The 20105-nt window shown below is 39.2% G+C and overlaps 1 non-coding gene across 1 annotated transcript; it reads left to right on the top strand.

The window, feature by feature from the left end:
- Positions 1 to 19732: 19732 nt before the first annotated feature.
- TRNAC-ACA lies at positions 19733 to 19804 on the top strand. The gene has a single exon. It is a non-coding gene; the product is annotated as a tRNA-Cys (tRNA).
- Positions 19805 to 20105: the final 301 nt, after the last annotated feature.

Raw genomic sequence — 20105 nt, 5'->3', positions numbered from 1 at the left:
CTTGAGAGTCCCTTGGACTGCAAGGAGATCCAACCAGTCCATTCTGAAGGAGATCAGCCCTGGGATTTCTTTGGAAGGAATGATGCTAAAGCTGAAACTCCAGTACTTTGGCCACCTCATGTGAAGAGTTGACTCATTGGAAAAGACTGTGATGCTGGGAGGGATTGGGGGCAGGAGGAGAAGGGGACGACAGAGGATGAGATGGCTGGATGGCATCGGTGACTCGATGGACGTGAGTCTGAGTGAACTCCAGGAGTTAGTGATGGACAGGGAGGCCTGGCGTGCTGCAATTCATGGGGTCGCAAAGAGTTGGACACGACTGAGCGACTGAACTGAACTGAAGTTTGTGGTAGTGTAATAAAATAATCCCTAAATCTTAGTGGCTTAATGAAACCATCTCTCATGCAAAAAATCACTGGTTCTAGGGAAATTGTTACCTATCGACTGCCATACAATCTCCCTCTAGTGCCTTCCACCATCAGAACCTAACAGGAAGCCAGTGAGTAAGGGAATCTGAGAAATAATAGAGAGTTGCAACTTCTCTGCCTAGAGTGTTCCCTGGATTTGTCTCAGTGGCAGATCTATAATTCTAATCCTTGTATCCTCAGTATTTAGACACTGCTCCTCAAATCCATTTTTTTCCCCCAGAGGTTTTCTGCTTAGCTTCTTAATTTTCCATTGTGCATGGCTTCAGAATTTACAAAATGTCCTAATGGGTAAACAGGGTGAGTGGTTGACTGAGTTCTATACTCCTTCCTCCTGTTAAGTATTCTAAAAAATTACAATGTAATTTTTTGTCTTCCAGTGCCCTTTGAGATCACCAAGATCTCTGCTGGTTTCTCCTTTAGCAGTTACCTGTTACTTGCTTTCTTTATCTGGTTTCTCAGTCTCTTATCTCATGTGTAGAATCAGTAAATAATCCAAGGATAAAAGAAACCAGACTTCTGGCTCACCTACCTGAGATTCATCCTTCTCCAGGATCATAAATAGATGTGTAAAGTTTGAGAGGCTTGGTAACAGAGAACCTAGTGCTTGAGTAGCACAGGAGAAGGAGGTCTCATTTAACCAGGAGTTACCACATTGTTAGATCTAGGTCTTGAAGAATAAGTAGGAATTGTTTTTTTGTCTGCTAATCTCAGTTTAAAATACATGCACATGGCTTTAAAAATAAGAAACAGAAGAGTTTACCATGAATAATGCTTTCCTACTCTATTCTCTCTTCCTCTATTCCCCATTCTTAAGGGAACCTTTTTCAATTGTCTAATTTTTCTGACTATAATCATATATTTACAAAGCTATCTCTTGATTTTTCCACTTTAGAAATTTAAAAGATGATCATCTAGCTTTGTTCACTATCCTCTATTACATCTTCCCTCTCCCTTTTGTCACTTTTTGATTTTTTTTTTTTATAGTCCTTTCTTTGCCTGGTAACACAAACATCCTTTTTGTTTTGTAACCCTAAGGTGTAACATTTCTGATATTTTACTATGTGAGCTGAAGATCTAGTGTTTGACCAAGCAACTGGTTACCACAGTCTAGCCTAGTTAAAATTAACTTTCACGTGCCCTTTTAAGCTTCCTAACTTCTGTCAGTTATACTTTGGATGCTTGTTTTACTATCCAGGATAAGTTGAATTTAAAAGTTGAAAGACCAAAAACTATGTATGTAGCTTAATTTAATTGAACTTATAGTCATTATAATGTTGATATAGCTATAATAAAAAGGAATCTGTCTCTTATTCGTCTAATAAAATTCAAAACAAATTTACAACACATATTAGTTTGTTAGGGCTGTCAAAATATCACAGGCTGGGTGGTTTAAAACAAACTTATTTTCTCACAGTTCCTGGAGGCTAGAAGTCCAAGATCGAGGTTTCAGGAAGTTTGGTTTCTTCTGAGGTCTTTCTCCTTGGCTTCCAAATGGCCACTTTCTCACATGGTCACCCCTGGATGTGTTGTCTGTGTCTAAATCTCCTCTTATGAGGACACCAGTTAGACTGGATTAGGGCCCACCCATATGACCTAATTTTATATTAAACATCTCTTTAAGCCCGTAATTCCAAATACAGTTGCATTTCAAGGTACTAGGGGTCAAGATTTAAACTTATGAATTTTGGGAGATATATAATTCTGCTGCTGCTGCGGCTGCTAAGTCGCTTCAGTTGTGTCCGACTCTGTGCGACCCCACAGATGGCAGACCACCAGACTCCCCCGTCCCTGGGATTCTCCAGGCAAGAACACTGGAGTGGGTTGCCATTTCCTTCTCCAATGCATGAAAGTGAAAAGTGAAAGTGAAGTCGCTCAGTCGTGTCTGACTCTTAGCGACCCCATGGACTGCAGCCTGCCATGCTCCTCCGTCCATGGGATTTTCCAGGCAAGAGTACTGGGTTGCCATTGCCTTCTCCTAATGCTGCTAGGAAATCATATTAGATTTGGAACACTATTTGGAATAAAATAAGCAAAATTCTTTTCCTTACTTTCCATACCAGATGTAGCCCATTATAAGCAAGTGTGTCAGATTAAGTATGTTTTCATTAAGAATGTTATAACAATAGAAATTTTGATTTTATTGAAGAGATTAGGGAATATGAGCTATCTTATGAAATTTTTAATAAAAAATCTTTGAGGCCAGGGTTATGTTAATGGAACCAATATTGCAGGGTACACAAGCTATTACTTTCCCTCAAAATGATTATGCCAAATCTTTGCCTTTCTCAGCTCATAATTTAATGTGCCAAAAGACTACTTTCAATGACTTCAAATATAATATTTTTAGTACTGTACAGAAGATACAGATATATTGATAGATACAGGTAAAATTCATTGAGCAGTTACAAAATTATTATCCTTCCTGACTCTCTGTCTGTAGACTCCGTGGACTGTAGCCTGCCAGGCTCCTCTGTCCATGGGATTTTCCCAGTAAGGATACTGGGTCAGGTTGCCATTTCCTCCTCCAGGGGATCTTCCTGACCCAGAGATCTAACCTGTGTCTCCTGCATTGGCAGGCAGATTGTTTACTGCTGAGCTATCTGGGAAGCCCGTCTAAAATACATTAAACACAAATACTAATCCTGAGGGGCATTAAGATCAAATTCAATCACGGCACTTCACACAAAGGTATTTGTTAAATGTTAAAAGATATAACATTAATTGACAAAATACAACATCCTGGAACCTAAATACAACATGCTCAGACAACATGCTAAAACACTGCATTGTGGTACAAATACATTACAAATTTTTTTGCAACTTACCTGTTTGGGATGATGTTTTGAACTGAGAAAAAGTTGCATATTTTGCTTATAACCAGTGAGAGCAAGTAACTGAAAGTATGTCTGACTAATGTTAAACTTGCGAAGAGATATGAATATACTTCCTGAATTTGAAGACAAAGAGATTGGAAATGTACAAATTATTGGATGAGTCTATTAATTATTATACGAAAAGTGTTTATCAAATAGAAATTTAAAGAGATTATAGATATCCTAGGTATGGACTTAGCAAGTGAAGTGTCTTCAGATATTTTGAATTTTTACCTGGAGAAAAGTTATTTTCTGTGAATACATCTGTTATAAGTCTGATAACTTAAATCCTGTGGCAGATTTACCTGAAGTAATTTTAAGCAGCATACAATAGCAATGACTTGCAATATAAAATCGGCATTGTGTTTGAATCATCTGATTCACGTATTTTCTTATTTTATTTTATTTTTTTATTAATCATTTTACTCTTCGTGACCCCGTGGACTGTAGCCCACCAGGCTCCTCTGTCCATGGGATTCTCCAGGCAAGAATACTGGAGTGGGTTGCCATTTCCTTCTCCAGGGACACGTATTTTCTTAGTATAATCTTATCCAAACTTGGACGTAGTCTAGGGAATTTTGTTCTAAGTAGGAGTCACAGTGGCATCCTACAAAAGAATAATCAGTAAACTGAAGCTAATTTAAGATAATTTAAGATTGCACTTGGTCAAGAAAGTTGATCAAGAGTTTCAAAGTTTTGAAATTTTTACTCTTGAGTTTGCTTCCATTAAAACCAGGAAAATAGAACATAGTAATTTTAATTTTTGGTATAAAGAAAATATTTAAACTTAAAAATGTGAATTTTAATATACCAATCTTTTTTTCATCTAGTTTTACTACCTTGGGAACACTAACAAAAAATACACAGAAACATATATTAGCTGCACAGGATTTCTTCGGCCTCAGTCTAATATGGCTTGGCATACCACGGGTCTTGTTTTCCAACCTAGCATCTGAACTCTTAAATTAGAGTTGCCAGATTTAACAAACAAAAATACATGACACCCAGTTAAACTTTAATTTCAGATGAATAACCAATAATTTTGCACGAGAGATACTACAAAATTATTCGTTGCCCATGTGAACTTCAAATTTAACTGGGCATCCTGTATATTATCTTCCAAACCTAAACATCATTATTTCACACGGGGGAGAAAGCTGCCTGCCTGCTCCTGGGTCCACTAAGGCCGCCTCGACACCCTGGCCGCTGGTTATGCAGAGGTGACGGGCCTCCTAGGGGCAGTCCCGTGGCTTCGAGTCTCGCTGAGCGGCCTGTGGGCATGTCCAATCCTTCCCGGTAGGGCAAATGGCTGGGCAAGACTGAGAGCACCTTTCGGTTCCCACAACCCTCCCCGCAGCCTTCGCTCCAGCACACTGGCCTACCCAGGTGTTTGTGCTTGCTGGTCCCTCTGCCTGCAAAGTTCCTCCCCAACGTGGTCAGAGAGTTTCTATCCTCATTCCGTTCAGTCTGACCAAGCCCCATCTTAGATACCTCATCATACTGGCCTTTCAAAACTTCCCTGAACATCTGCATCCTCATTCCCCCGCCCTGCTCTGCTTTCTTCCTAGCACACAACGCCACTGTAACATGACATTCTTATCTGTGTATTAGGTTTTGACTCAACTTGAACGGAAGTCCCCGGAGGGAAGGAAATTTATTTTCCCACGTCTCTATTCGCTTTTCTACCAGCGAGTCTTCCCCGAAGCTAAGTACCCGGATGGGGCGGGTCCTGTGGGCAGTCTTAGGGGAGGGGCGGGGCTTTTGCGGAAAGGGTGGGGCCAGAGCTTTCTGGAAAGGCACTGATGCTGACTTGCGTGTTGCGCAGTTGAGGAGGTGTGCGCTGGCGCTGCCGGCGTTGGGGGTCATGCAGTCTCCGTAGCCGCTGTTGTTTAGGGCTTCTAGCCCGCCTCTCCGTTCAGGCCAGTCCTGACCGAGCGAGGGCCTGCTTGGTGCGTGTGCCCGAGGCACCGTGTCCTCGTGAGGAAGCGCTCCCAGCGCAGGTGGCGTGGAGGTGGCGCCCTGAGGGGGGGTCGGGGAGTGTCCAGCGCTGTCTGGGATGTCATTTCCAAGGCTGAGGCCACTTTGAAGAGGTTTTTAAACTTTTGTGAAGATTTTTTTTATTTCTCTAAACTCGGGGAAAACTTTTTTTCTGTGTGAAATGTTTGGGGGTTAAGAGAGTAAGTGGAAGGTCACGAATATTTGGCAAACCTGAAGAGTATTTTAAAGGACTTTTTCGGTCTGTTTCTGAGAGTGGTTTTGTAATATTAGCAACCCCCCAGGTGGTCTGTTGTTACTGATAATACTCTGAAAAGACAGCCTCTTTCTTTGCCTTGGTTCATGAACTTGCAGCCCCTACCGACTAAGCACAGCACAGCACAGGCCTCACTGAAGTCAGAACCAAAGCCCCTGATGGGCCCATAGCTGTCTTCTTGTCTGTCTTGATTTCACTGACAAGCTACATAAAACTTTATCCTATATTTACTGTCCTCTCACCTCCCATTCTTTATTTTTTGACATGGTAAATCTACCGTAACTAATTCCCTGAAATTGTCTGGTGAGGTGTTCAGGGTCCTCCTAGTGGTCATACTCAGTAGTAGACACTTTTGACTTTTTCTCATCCAGTGAAGGAAAAATAACTTCATGATTCTTGATTTTTCTTTCTTTCCCAGTCTGTCTTGCTAACTTTTCTTCGTTGGCCCACATTTCTCCTGTGTATGTCCGTGTTTCCTTTTCATAGTACTATACTTTAAAAAGAAGGCGCTTTCTTACTCTCAATGCTGTAACAATCATTTATGTGCTTTTGATTTCTTAAACTTCACTCACATCTGTCTTGAGTTTTGTTCTAGACTCTTTTTTTTTTTGTAAATCAACCCTGAATATTCATTGGAAGAGCTGATGCTGAAGCTTGTTCTAGACTCTTGGGTCCAGCTTCCTGCTTGGAACTTGCACATAACTCTGGAATAGGTGTCACAAATTATTCAGTGAATGATCATAAATAGGGCCTGAGGTAGAAAAAAAAAGTTATTGTGGCTATTAACCTTTGAGGTGACAAACCCTCTTGTGAATTTGCCTATGGTTTCTAAGTTTCCCAGACTTGCTGCAGTTCAACAGTTCAGATTTTGAGTTAGGATTTCCTCAAATGATAAGATGAAAACGTGTGTTTTCATAGATAAGCATCAGATTTACAGCTTTTCTGTGAGAGTACATTATATTACAGTCTCCGTTGACAAGTAAATCAATCTACCACGACTTATTTATAGAAACTTGGTCTTTAGAAGTAGAATCAAGAATGATAAGCCTGGAATCCAAAGAAGAGGATTTCTGATTAACTGTGTAGATTTTGTGTATCACAGTCCACATGAGATCTACCTTAGCCTCCTCAGAGATCAAGGTCTGATGCAGACCTTTCAGATAGTGCTTATGAGTGAGAGTGTAGCCTGCTCTTCTCTTCAGAACAGGTCTGAGGCCAGGTGCTTGGTAAAAGCCGTGAGTAAGGAGGCAAGAATGATAGACGTGAGTGAGGGTTCAAGGTTGTTGTTTTAGCAGAACCTTCCTTCTTTGATGGTTTGTAGGGCGAGTGATCAGTGATTTCTCAGTTCCAGGGTTACTCCCTTGATGGTCAGTGAGGGCTGCTTTGAGATTGACCACACTCCTGATTTAGATCTAATTATTTCTTCTGTTCTTGTCTTTGGCCATGCTGCTCAACACAAGCAGAATCTTAGTTCCCTGACCAGGCATTAAACCTGGGCCCCTGCCTTGGCAGGGTGACACCTCGATCACTGGACCTCCAGGGAAGTCCCAATGTACATTGTGTTTAGTTTTGCTTTTTTTTTTTTTTTAATAGAAATGAAACCTAAGGAAACATTAGCCACTTAAAAACAAAACCTTCTCTTCCATGAGAGGCCAAACCAATTGTCTATTGGTTTTTCTTCTGTCTTTTTGACTCCCCTGGTCCTTCTTTGTCAATTCTCAACTATGGCTCAGAATTGCTTCGTAGCTATTTTGCTTTCCTGAAACCTTATGATTTCCAAATACTGCCTATGTATTGACAACTCGTAAATCTTTAATTCCAGCTTTTATTAGTCTCTGGCTAGAAGGCAATGGCACCCCACTCCAGTGCTCTTGCCTGGAGAATCCCATGGATGGAGGAGCCTGGTGGGCTGCAGTCCATGGGGTTGCTAAGAGTCGACACGACTGAGCGACTTCACTTTCACTTTTCACTTTCATGCCCTGGAGAAGGCAGTGGCACCCCACTCCAGTGTTCTTGCCTGGAGAATCCCAGGGACGGGGGAGCCTGGTGGGCTGCCATCTATGGGGTCGTACAGAGTCGGACACGACTGAAGTGACTTAGCAGTAGCAGCAGCAGCAGCAGCTGTAGCTCTGCTTACAATGCCCACAGGTTAATATATCCCAAACTGGATTCATTATACTTTGCTTAAGTGGTTCCTGTTTTTGTTTTGCCAGTCTTTGTGAATGGCAAACGTAATTGATCATTTCTCCCAGCTACAAACTCCTGTGTGATCCCAGATACCAGCTTCTCTCCACTGTTATTTATAACTAACGTGAACTTTTCCCCCCATTGTTTTGTTTTTTTCCTTAGTGCACAAGGAAATTGATGATTTGTTTACATTTTGTTCTTAGTAGTAATAGTAATCTTGGAGTTGAGGTATATACTTCTCATTTTACCCATGAGAAAAAGAGCCTTAGTTTTTACATTATTAATTATATAAAGATCGTATACATTACTGCTAAACAATTTAGGCAAAACAGAGTTTGGTTCAGTCGCTCAGTCGTGTCCGACTCTTTGCAACCCCATGAACTGCAGCACCCAAGGCCTCCCTGTCCATCACCAGCTCCTGGAGTTTACCCAAACTCATGTCTGTTGAGTCGGTGATGCCATCCAACCATCTCATCCTCTGTCGTCCCCTTCTCCTCCTGCTCTCAGTCTTTCCCAGCATCAGGGCCTTTTCCAATGAGTCAGCTCCTCGCATCAGGTGGCCAAAGTATTGGAGTTTCAGCTTCAGCATCAGTCCTTCCAATGAACACTCAAGATTGATCTCCGTTAGTATGGACTGGTTGGATCTCCTTGCAGTCCAAGGGACTCTCAAGAGTCTTTTCCAACAACACAGTTCAAAAGCATCAATTTTTTGGTGCTCAGCTTTCCTTATAGTCCAACCCTCACATCCATACATGACTACTGGAAAAACCACAGTCTTGACTAGACACACCTTTGTTGACAAAGTAATGTCTCTGCTTTTTAATATTAATTTAAATTAATTTTTAAAATTTAAAACAGTGGGGCTTCCCAAATGGCTCCACAGGTAAGGAACCACCTGCAATGCAGGAGCCTTAGGAGATGTGGGTACAATCTCTGGGCTGGGATGAAGACCCTGGAGAAGGAAATGGCAACCCACTCCAGTATTCTTGTCTGAAAAATCCCTTAAACAGAGGAGCCTAGTGAGAAGCCCCAGGAACAGAGGAACCTGGCTGGCTACAGTCCAAGGGGCTGCAAAGAGTCAGACACGACTGAGTGAGCATAGGTACTGTCCAAACTGTAGACACTAGCCACAGTTATTAAATCGAAAATAATTCAGATTAAACTAAAAATTCAGTTCCTCAGTTGTGTTAACTACATTTCAAGTGTGCAACAGCCACTTACCTACTGAATTAAATGGTTGATTTTAGAAATTTTCATTATTGCAGTAAGTTTTACTGAACAATGTCTAAGATACATATCATGCAAATAATTTATCTTAAAAGAATTTTTTTATTTGGCTGCACTGGGTCTTAGTTGCAGTATTTGGGGTCTTTGTCACAGTATATGGGATTTTTTAGTTGTAGCGTGTGAAATCTTTAGCTGTAGCATGCAAACTCTTAGTTGCGGCATGTAGGATCTAGTTCTCTGACCAGAGATTGAACTTGGGCCCCATGCCTGGGGAGCCCAAAACTTAGCTTCTAAACTACCAGGAAAGTCCCTAAGTTATCTGTTTTACATAAATAAAATCATATTAAACATATTGTTCTATAGGTTACTTTGTTAATAGTATATCTTGAAGATTTTTCTGTTCTTAATATATAGAACTATATTTTTAAATGTAGTGGTTTTGTGAGATAGTTCAATTTTATAATTTAGCAATATACTTTAATTTTAAAACTTTATATTCATAAACTTATACACTATGTGTTCTATTTGTCTAGTTTATTTTATTCAGTGCTTTATTTTTAAGATATATCAATGTTATTTTTGTGTTTCTTCTGTAGTTTGTATAGTTCATTCCTTTTAGGTACTCCATAGCACTTAATTGGATAGAAACTGGTATACCATGGTTTCTTTATGTGTTCTTTTAGTAGACATTTGAGTTTCTTCCACTTTGGGAATACAGTAAACTCTGGTGTGAATATTTTTTTTTAAAGGAAGTTCTTTTTGACAATTTAATTTGATTTTTATTTTATATTGGAATATAGTTGATGTATAGTGTTGTATTAGTTTCAGGTGTGCAGCAGAGTGATTCAGTTATACATGTACATATGTGCATTCTTTTTCAAATTCTTTTTCCACATAGGTTATTACAGAATATTGAGTAGAGCTTCCTGTGCTATACAGTAGATTCTTGTTGGTTATCTATTCTATATATAGTAGTGTGTATATATGAATCCCAAACTCCTAATTTATCCCCCCACAGCCTTTCCCCTTTGGTAACCATAGGTCTGTTTTCTGTATCTCTGAGTCTGTTTCTGTTTTGTAAATAACTTCATTTGTATCATTGTTTAGATTCCACATATAAGTGATATTATATGATATTTGTTTTTGACTTGGTTCACTTAATATGATAATCCCTAGGTCTGTCCATGTTGCTTTAAATAGCATTACTTCATTCTTTTTTATGGCTGAATAATAGTCCATGTTTGTGTGCATGCGTGTGTGTGTGCACACGCACGTGCATATGTATCTCACATTTTCTTTATCCATTCCTCTGTCGATGGATCGCTTCTATTTTTGGTTATTGCAAATAATGCTGTTATGAATATTGGGGTGCATGTATCTTTTTGAATTAATGGTTTTTTCTGGATATATGCCTAAGAGTGGATTGCTGGATCATATAGTAGCTCTGTTTTTAAGTTTTGGGTTTTTTAATTTTTGTTTTGACTGCCCTCTCTGGCAAGTGGGATCCTCATTCCCTGACCAGGGATCAAACCTGCATGCCCTGCAGTGGACATGCAGAGTCTTAACCACTGGACTACCAGGGAAGTCCTTCTGTTTTTAGAAGGACTTGTTTTTGTACTTGCTTATGGTACACATGTTTCTATTCAGTTCATGGAAATGAAATTACTATTTATTTCATGAGAGTGGAATTACTGGATTATTGAAATTTATTAGATTATGCTACTTTATTAGAATAATTGTATTTTCACTTCCCCAGCTATGTGTAAGAGTTCCCATTGCACTGCAGTTCTTAATGATATTTTGTATTTAACAGACTCTTAAATTTCAGACTTTCTGATGGTAGTTGTATTCTATAGTTGTATTTTGTGTTTCTCTGATTATGCATGATACTGAATACCTTTCATATTTCTGTTGGCCACATGGATATCTTCTGTTATGAGTTCTTTTTGAGTCTCTAGTACACTTACTATTGAGTTTTTTACTCATTTGTGGGAATTCTTTATGTATTTTGGATACAGGCTTTTTATTGGTAGTTATGCTATAAAAATATTCTCCTATTTTAGTGGCTCCTCTTCTCTCTCTCTCTTAATGGTTACTTTTTTGTTTTCTGGAAGAAAAATACCAAGGTTTCTTCCTAAGATCATTCAGCAATAGTAAAATAAGAATCAGAAACTACTTTAAGTGAGTTTAGTTGTTCAGTTTCACTGTGAAAAGAAAAATATTTCTGTAAATGATGATCTGTGTAAAAATTAGTTAAGCCTTCTCTGTTCCCTTACATTGTATTCCAAGTTTGAAGATAGCCACCAGTAAATTGTCAACAAGTGTCTATACATGGACATATCACTTAAGTGTTTAGAGCACTGGTTTCTTCCAAACAGTAGGAAAGATCTTGTCTTATCTGCCTTATAGAGTTTACTGGATGCTCTATCAGTGCTAGTAAATACTTAGAACATGATTAGTTACTTTTAAAGTGCTTCATATCCTGGTTAGACAGTAAGATAACCTGAATCCGTTAGTTATCTGTGTGACTTAGGCAAGTTAACTTAATGATGCTGTACATTTATTTCCTTCACTATAAACGTTGGATCATATATCAATTCCATAACCAAGTAGTCTATTGTTTAGATAAAACAATTGAGAGAATTATTTTTTTAAAATAGAACTAAATATGGTTTAGTTTTTCTGATTGGTAAGCTCAAGGGGAGAGTTATAAGAACTGTAGAGTTCTAGATGAAATTATAGCATCACCTCATAAAGACAGTCTCTTACCCCTGGTTAGATGTTCTTCTTGAAGTATTTCTTGGGGATCGATGTGGATGAGGATGGATTCATGAGTCTGACCTCAGGTTACTGAAAGGGAAATGAGTGGTCTGCCCATTTATTTCAGGGAGCTAAGCATAGATACCCTTTAGGGAAGACGTCCCTGGTTCTTCAGGCAATGTAAGTCCTTCAGCTTCATTCTTTTCAAGATTTCTCCAAAATTTTCAAAATTTTGGTTATTCTGAAGTGAAACATGAAAGAAACTGGAGTAACTTATGTTAAGTAATTGTTTAATGGAGGAAGGAGGTCATTTTAGGAAGTGAACCTTACCTATGTCCTCACCAGGTGGAACTGAACTTTTGTAGTGGGCCAAACCATACATATTTCAAGGACTCTGCAAGACTACCTGAACTTCTACTTCCTTCTAGTGTTAGTGTTAGTCTAGACAGCAAAATGGCTGTCTGGGGAGGCCTTACAAATAGCTGTGAAAAGAAAAGAAGCAAAAAGCAAAGGAGAAAAGAAAAGATACAAGCATCTGAATGCAAAGTTCCAAAGAATAGCAAGAAGAGATAAGAAAGCCTTGCTCAGTGATCAATGCAAAGAAATAGAGGAAAACAACAATAGAGGAAATAGGGAAAGACTAGAGATCTCTTCAAGAAAATTAGAGATACCAAGGGAACATTTCATGCAAAGATGGGCTCGATAAAGGACAGAAATGGTAGGGACCTAACAGAAGCAGAAGATATTAAGAAGAGGTGGCAAGAATACACAGAGGAACTGTACAAAAAAATCTTCATGACCAAGATAATCACGATGGTGTGATCACTCACCTAGAGCCAGACATCCTGGAATGTGAAGTCAAGTGGGCCTTAGAAAGCATCACTACGAACAAAGCTAGTGGAGGTGATGGAATTCCAGTGGAGCTATTTCAAATCCTGAAAGATGATGCTGTGAAAGTGCTGCAGTCAATATGCCAGCAAATTTGGAAAACTCAGCAGTGGCCATAGGACTGGAAAAGGTCGGTTTTCATTCCAGTCCCAAAGAAAGGCAATGCCAAAAAATGCTCCAACTACCGCACAATTGCACTCATCTCACATGCTAGTAAAATAATGCTCAAAATTCTTCAAGCCAGCCGTCAGCAGTACGTGAATCGTGAACTTCCAGATGTTGAAGCTGGTTTTAGAAAAGGCAGAGGAACCAGAGGTCAAATTGCCAACATCTGCTGGATCATCGAAAAAGCAAGAGAGTTCCAGAAAAACATCTATTTCTGCTTTATTGACTATGCCAAAGCCTTTGAATGTGGATCACAATAAACTGTGGAAAATTCTGAAAGAGATGGGCATACCAGATCACCTGACCCACCTCTTGAGAAATCTGTATGCAGGTCAGGAAGCAACAGTTAGAACTGGTTCCAGATAGGAAAAGGAGTACGTCAAGGCTATATATTGTCACCCTGCTTATTTAACTTCTATGCAGAGTACATCATGAGAAATGCTGGGCTGGAAGAAGCACAAGCTGGAATCAAGATTGCCGGGAGAAATATCAATAACCTCAGATATGCAGATGACACCACCCTTCTGGCAGAAAGTGAAGAGGAACTAAAAAGCCTCTTGATGAAAGTGAAAGAGGAGAGTGAAGAAGTTGGCTTAAAGCTCAACATTCAGAAAACAAAGATCATGGCATCTGGTCCCATCACTTCATGGGAAATAGATGGGGAAACAGTAGAAACAATGTCAGACTTTATTTGGGGGGCTCCAAAATCACTGCAGATGGTGACTGCAGCCATGAAATTAAAAGACACTTACTCCTTGGAAGGAAAGTTATGACCAACCTAGATAGCATATTCAAAAGCAGAGACATTACTTTGCCGACTAAGGTCCATCTAGTCAAAGCGATGATTTTTCCTGTGGTCATGTATGGATGTGAGAGTTGGCCTGTGAAGAAAGCCGAGCGCTGAAGAATTGATGCTTTTGAACTGTGGTGTCGGAGAAGACTCTTGAGAGTCCCTTGGACTGCAAGGAGATCCAGCCAGTCCATTCTGAAGGAGATCAGCCCTGGGATTTCTTTGGAAGGAATGATGCTAAAGCTGAAACTCCAGTACTTTGGCCACCTCATGCGAAGAATTGACTCATTGGAAAAGACTCTGATGCTGGGAGGGATTGGGGGCAGGAGGAGAAGGGGACAACAGAGGATGAGATGGCTGGATGTCATCACCAACTCTATGGATGTGAGTTTGAGTGAACTGCGGGAGATGGTGGTGGACAGGGAGGCCTGGCGTGCTGTGATTCATGGGGTCACAAAGAGTCGGACATGACTGAGCGACTGAACTGAGCTGAACTGAACTAAGTGTTACGTTTAGCACTCAATCATATTTAACCAAGACTGACTTCTGCCTCCAACTCCAGTTACACTATTTTGTAATGAGAACTCCTTTCTCTGCCTTTAAAATCTCCAGTTACTGTCTAATGGGACACTCAGTTGTTGCCCAATCTGTGTGCCCCCTATTGCAATTCTTTGATACCAAATAAATGCTTTTTGCTTTATTGTTGCCACCTATGGTTTGTCTGGGTTGACTCTGGGTCCCTTGTGTTTCCATATGAATTTTAGAATCAGCTTGTCAATTTCTGCAAAAATGCCAGCTGAGATTTCAATAGAGATTATATTGAATCTTTGAATCAATTTGGGAAGTATTACCAGCTTTATATTAAGCCTTCCATTCCACAAACAAGGAATGTCTTTTTCATATTTAGAGTTTAAAAAATTTCTCTCAGCACTTGTAGTTTTCAGTGTATAAGTCTTATACTTTTGTTAAATTTGATTCTATATAGTGTATTCTTTTTGATGCTATTGTTAATGGAATCATTTTCTTAATTCCATTTTCTTATTGCATTGTTTTTTTAAATTAATTTATTTTAACTGGAGGCTAATTACTTTACAGTATTTTAGTGTATGCCATTGTTAATATAGAAAAATAAAATTGATTTTGATATATTGATTTTATACTCTGTCACCTGGGCTTCCCTGATAGCTCAGTTGGTAAAGAATCCACCTGCAATACAGGAGACCCCAGTTTGATTCCTAGGTCAGGAAGATCCCCTGGAGAAGATATAGGCTATCCACTCCAGTATTCTTGGGCTTCCCTTGTGGCTCAGCTGGTAACGAATCTACCTGCAGTATTGGTGACATGGATTTGATCCCCGGGTTTGGAAGATCCCTGGAGAAGGGAAAGGCTACCCAGTCTAGTGTTGTGGCCTGGAGAATGCCATGGACTACAGTTCATGGGGTCGCAGAGTTGGACATGACTGAGCGACTTTCACCCTGCTAAACTTTTCCATTAGTTCTAGTAGTTTTCTTGTGAATTTTAGTCTGTATATGACAGTTTTATGACTTCTTTCTGATTTTTAAAATTATATTATTGCTCTGGCTAGAACAGAAGTGGCAATAGTAGACTTCCTTACTTTGTTCCTGTTCTTAGCAGGAAAGCATTTGGTCTTTCACTATTAAATAGCATGTTAGCTATGAGAGTTTCACACATGTCTTTATCAGGTTAAGGAAATTCTTTTCCATTTGTTTTGTTGAGGTTTTGTATTTTTTTTGTAAGTCATGAATGAGTATTGAATTTTGTCAAATGCTTTTTCTGTATCTGTTGAGTATTTGTGTTTTTTGTCCTTTGTTCTACATAGTATTGTACATTAATTGAATGTTAAACCAACCTTATATTCTTGGGATAAATCTCACTTAATCATAGTGTTTAAATCCTTTTTGCATATTGCTGGATATTAAATTAAATATCCATTAAATCCTTTTTACACATTTTACATATTTAATCCTTTTTGAATACATTTGGTTTGCTGATAATTTAGAATTTACTTGAGGCTTCTGTAGTTTGTTTTCTTTTCATATGATGTCTTTGTGTGGCTTTGGTATCTGGGTAGTATTGACATTATATATTTAGGTGGATGCGTTCTCTGTTTTTTGAGAGGGTTTGTGAAGGATTATTATTATTCATCAGTTAAATGATAGAATTCACCAGAATTCACCATCTGGGCCTGGATATTTCTCTCTGGTAATATTTTAAATTATTAATTCAATATCTTTAATTGTTATAGATCTGTTTAGATTTTCTCTACCTTCTTGAGTTTGTTTTGGTAATTGTATGTTTCTAGGAGTTTTTCTTTCATCTAAGTTGTTTGCTTTGTTGGCATAAAGATGTTTATAATATTCCGTTATAATCCTTAAAGTTTCTGTAGGGTTTATACTGTTGTCCTCTGTCTCATTACTTTATTCCTTTATTTGTCTATTTAAAATTTTTCTCTCTTTTCCTTGTCATTCGAACTAAAAGTTCGTTAACTTTGTTCATCTTTTCAACTAAACAGTATTTGGAACTTCCTTTATTTTATCTATTGTTTTTCTGGTTTCTGTTTCATGCCTTTCTGTTTTTATCCTTATTATTTCATTCCTTCTACTTGCTTTGATTAATTTGCCCCCTCCATTTTTTTTCAGTTTCTTAAGGTGAGTGCTTAGGTTACTGACTTGAGACCTTGTTTTCTGGTATAGGCATTTAAAGCTATATGTTTCCTTCTGTATATTGCTTTAAGCTATACCCCATAGATTTTGAGGGGTTCCTTGATGCCTCAGCAGGTAAAGAATCCACTTGCAGTGCAGGAGACACCAGAGACACAGGTTCTATTCCTGGGTTGGGAAGATCCCCTGGAGGAGGGCATGGCAATGCACCCCAGTATTCTTGCCTGGAGAATTCCCATGTACTGAGGAGCCTGGCGGACTACAGCTCAAAGGGTCATAAAGAGTCAGACATGACTGAGCAACTAAGCACCATATATTTTGATATATTGTAATTTTGTTTTTATTTAGATCAAAATATGTTCTAATTTCACTTCAAATTCTTCTTTGACCTATAGGTTATGTTGTTCAGTTTCCAAATATGTGAAGAAATCTAGGATTTTGTGCAATTTTTAATTTTTAATTTATTCCATTTGATTGGAGAATATATCATTTAATATATGAACCTTTAAAAATTTAGTGAATGGCAACCCACTCCAGTATTCTTGCCTGGAAAATCCCACGGACAGAGGAGCCTGGTGGGCTACAGTCCATGGGGTCACAAGAGTCGGACACAACTTAGCAACTAAACCACCACCAGCATGTCAGTAGAAAAGTGGGTGTGTGTGTGTGTGTTTGTGTGTAGAGGTTTTTTTTTTTAAAAAAAATTTAGTGAAACTTATTTTATTACCTAGCATATGATCTATCCTGGAGAATGTTTTATGTGACCTTGAAAGGTATATGTATTCTGCTGTTGTTTGGTAGAGTATTCTGTAGATACCAGGTTGAGTTGGTTAATAGTGTAAGAGAAACAAAACTTTATATCTGCTCTCTTGAGGCCTCTGTGTGGGCCTGAAAATCAAATTAATATAAAACCGATTAACAGGAGAAAAACATACAGAATTTTAAATGTACTTAGGGGTCCTCATAGGAGAATGAAGATCCCCAAATGGATAGGCCCAGGTGCTTATATACCAGGTTGAACAAAGAGTAGAAAATATGAAAAAGTGAATGAAGTATATGGGGAGACTAAAGAAAGTTAAGAGTTATTTTAACAAGATCTATTTGTACAGATTTCTCTTGGCCTCTATTCCCAGTCTCTGGGAATTAGAGAGTTGCTTTCATCCTGGTATATAGAGGACATCTTTCATGGAGGAGTTTTATCTCCTGCTTTCCTGGAGAAAAGAGGAGGTCATTAATTTAAATTAAATATGATAGAGTTTCTTTCCTGCTGTGCTGGTGAGAAACTTACTGTCAGTCACTATGGGGAGCTCTTTCCTTTGCAAAGTTTCCATAAAAGTGTAGCAGCCCAACAAGATCCACAGAAAATAAAAGGAAGCCTTCTAACTTTGACTTTGTCCTCTTCATTGGTAATAGTATATGGATGTTTGCTGACCTTCACTGTTTCCTTTAGTTCAGTTCAGTTCAGTCACTCAGTCGTGTCTGACTCTTTGCGACGCCATGAATCACAGCAGGACAGGGAAGCTTGGCGTGCTGCATGCAGTCCCTGGGGTTGCAAAGAGTCAGACAACAACAACAACACATGATGGTATGTAGAAGACTGGTAATCATTCAACAAGTGCTAGCTACTATTATTAAAAGGTTAGAGAGGGAGAAGTAGACCAAAGGCAGAATTTAGGCTAACAGCAACATAAAAACAGACACTTTTTATGTTTACGGAACAAATAGTGACTGTGGTTTTCTTTATTGAAATGATGGCTGTGTGCCAGTCACATTAAGTTAAGTTCAGTTCAGTTCAGTCGCTCAGTCTTGTCTGACTCTTTGCGATCCCATGAATCGCAGCACGCCAGGCCTACCTGTCCATCACCAACTCCCGGAGTTCACTCAGACTCACGGCCATCGAATCGGTGATGACATCCAGCCATCTCATCCTCTGTCGTCCCCTTCTCCTCCTACTCCCAATCCCTCCCAGCATCAGAGTCTTTTCCAATGACTCAACTCTTCGCGTGAGGTGGCCGAAGTACTGGAGTTTCAGCTTTAGCATCATTCCTTCCAAAGAAATCCCAGGGCTGATCTCCTTCAGAATGGACTGGTTGGATCTCCTTGCAGTCCAAGGGACTCTCAAGAGTCTTCTCCAACACCACAGTTCAAAAGCATCAATTCTTCAGCGCTCGGCTTTCTTCACAGTCCAACTCTCACATCCATACATGACCACGGGAAAAACCATAGCCTTGACTAGATGGACCTTAGTCGGCAAAGTAATGTCTCTGCTTTTGAATATGCTATCTAGGTTGGTCATAACTTTCCTTCCAAGGAGTAAGTGTCTTTTAATTTCATGGCTACAGTCACCATCTGCAGTGATTTTGGAGCCCCCCAAATAAAGTCTGACACTGTTTCCACTGTTTCCCCATCTATTTCCCATGAAGTGATGGGACCAGATGCCATGATCTTTGTTTTCTAGATGTTGAGCTTTAAGCCAACTTCTTCACTCTCCTCTTTCACTTTCATCAAGAGGCTCTTTAGTTCCTCTTCACTTTCTGCCAGAAGGGTGGTGTCATCTGCATATCTGAGGTTATTGATATTTCTCCCGGCAATCTTGATTCCAGCTTGTGCTTCTTCCAGCCCAGCGTTTCTTGTGATGTACTCTGCATAGAAGTTAAATAAGTAGGGTGACAATATACAGCCTTGACGTACTCCTTTCTCTGTCTGGAACCAGTTTGTTGTTCTATGTCCAGTTCTAACTGTTGCTTCCTGACCTGCATACAGATTTCTCAAGAGGCAGGTCAGGTGGTCTGGTATTCCCATCTCTTGAAGAATTTTCCATAGTTTATTGTGATCCACACAGTCAAAGGCTTTGGCATGGTCAATAAAGCAGAAATAGATTTTTTTCTGGAACTCTCTTGCTTTTTCCATGATCCAGCAGATGTTGGATTAAATCACATTAAATCTGTTATTTAATCCTCATTAAATTAACTGTTATTTAATCCTCATTAAACACTAACCACATGCAGAGTGAAAAACAACTTATGTAAATTATCGTGTCCAAAACATCACAGCTAGTAAAGGGATAAACTCTCTTACTCCATAGTTAGCACAGAATATACCTATATTGTATTTCTTCTTTGAGGTAAATTTTATAGATATCATAGACTCTCTTTGAAACTTAGAGGTGGCCTTAAAAATCATGATATCCAGTTATATTATTTTGTTGATGAAGAAATTTGTCCTTTGAAAAGTGAATAATTGATCTGTGTTTCCTTAGTCTGAATGTTCAACTTTCTTATTATGTACTCACATATGTTTTATGCTTATTTTCCCAGTGAAATCTGAAACTTTTCAGGACATGCTCCCCTTCTTTTGACCTTGAGGACCAAATGTAAATAAAGTAATAGAGTAATAGAGTAATCTGTGAAGTCTAAAATTATACCTTGCCTGTTCTAGCGTATTTTTCTTATTGAGCTATACCATTTCTGAATGTCTGGACTTCCCTGGTGGCTCAGATGGTAAAGCGTCTGCCTACAATGCTGGAGACCCAGGTTCAATCCCTGGTTTGGGAAGAGCTCCTGGAGAAGGAAATGACAATCCACTCCAGTATTCTTGCCTGGAAAATCCCATGGACGGAGGAGCCTGGTAGGCTACAGTCCATGGGGTTGCAAAGAGTTGGACACGACCGAGCGACTTCACTTTCACCATTTCTGAAGACTATAGATTTTACCAGCTAATGGATTGGACTTAGCTTTTTAATTAATTGTGTGCTCAGCTTTGATCATTTTGTTTCCAGAGTGAACTGTTTAGTTTCGAATATTGTAGCATACTTCACTTTAGGTTCCCAGCAACCAGCTTATATTGATCATCCTG

The sequence above is a fragment of the Oryx dammah genome, unplaced genomic scaffold (assembly GCF_014754425.2).
Source record: "Oryx dammah isolate SB20612 unplaced genomic scaffold, SCBI_Odam_1.1 HiC_scaffold_5, whole genome shotgun sequence".
Lineage (NCBI taxonomy): Eukaryota > Metazoa > Chordata > Mammalia > Artiodactyla > Bovidae > Oryx > Oryx dammah.
This window is presented reverse-complemented; position numbering and strand designations above follow the sequence as displayed.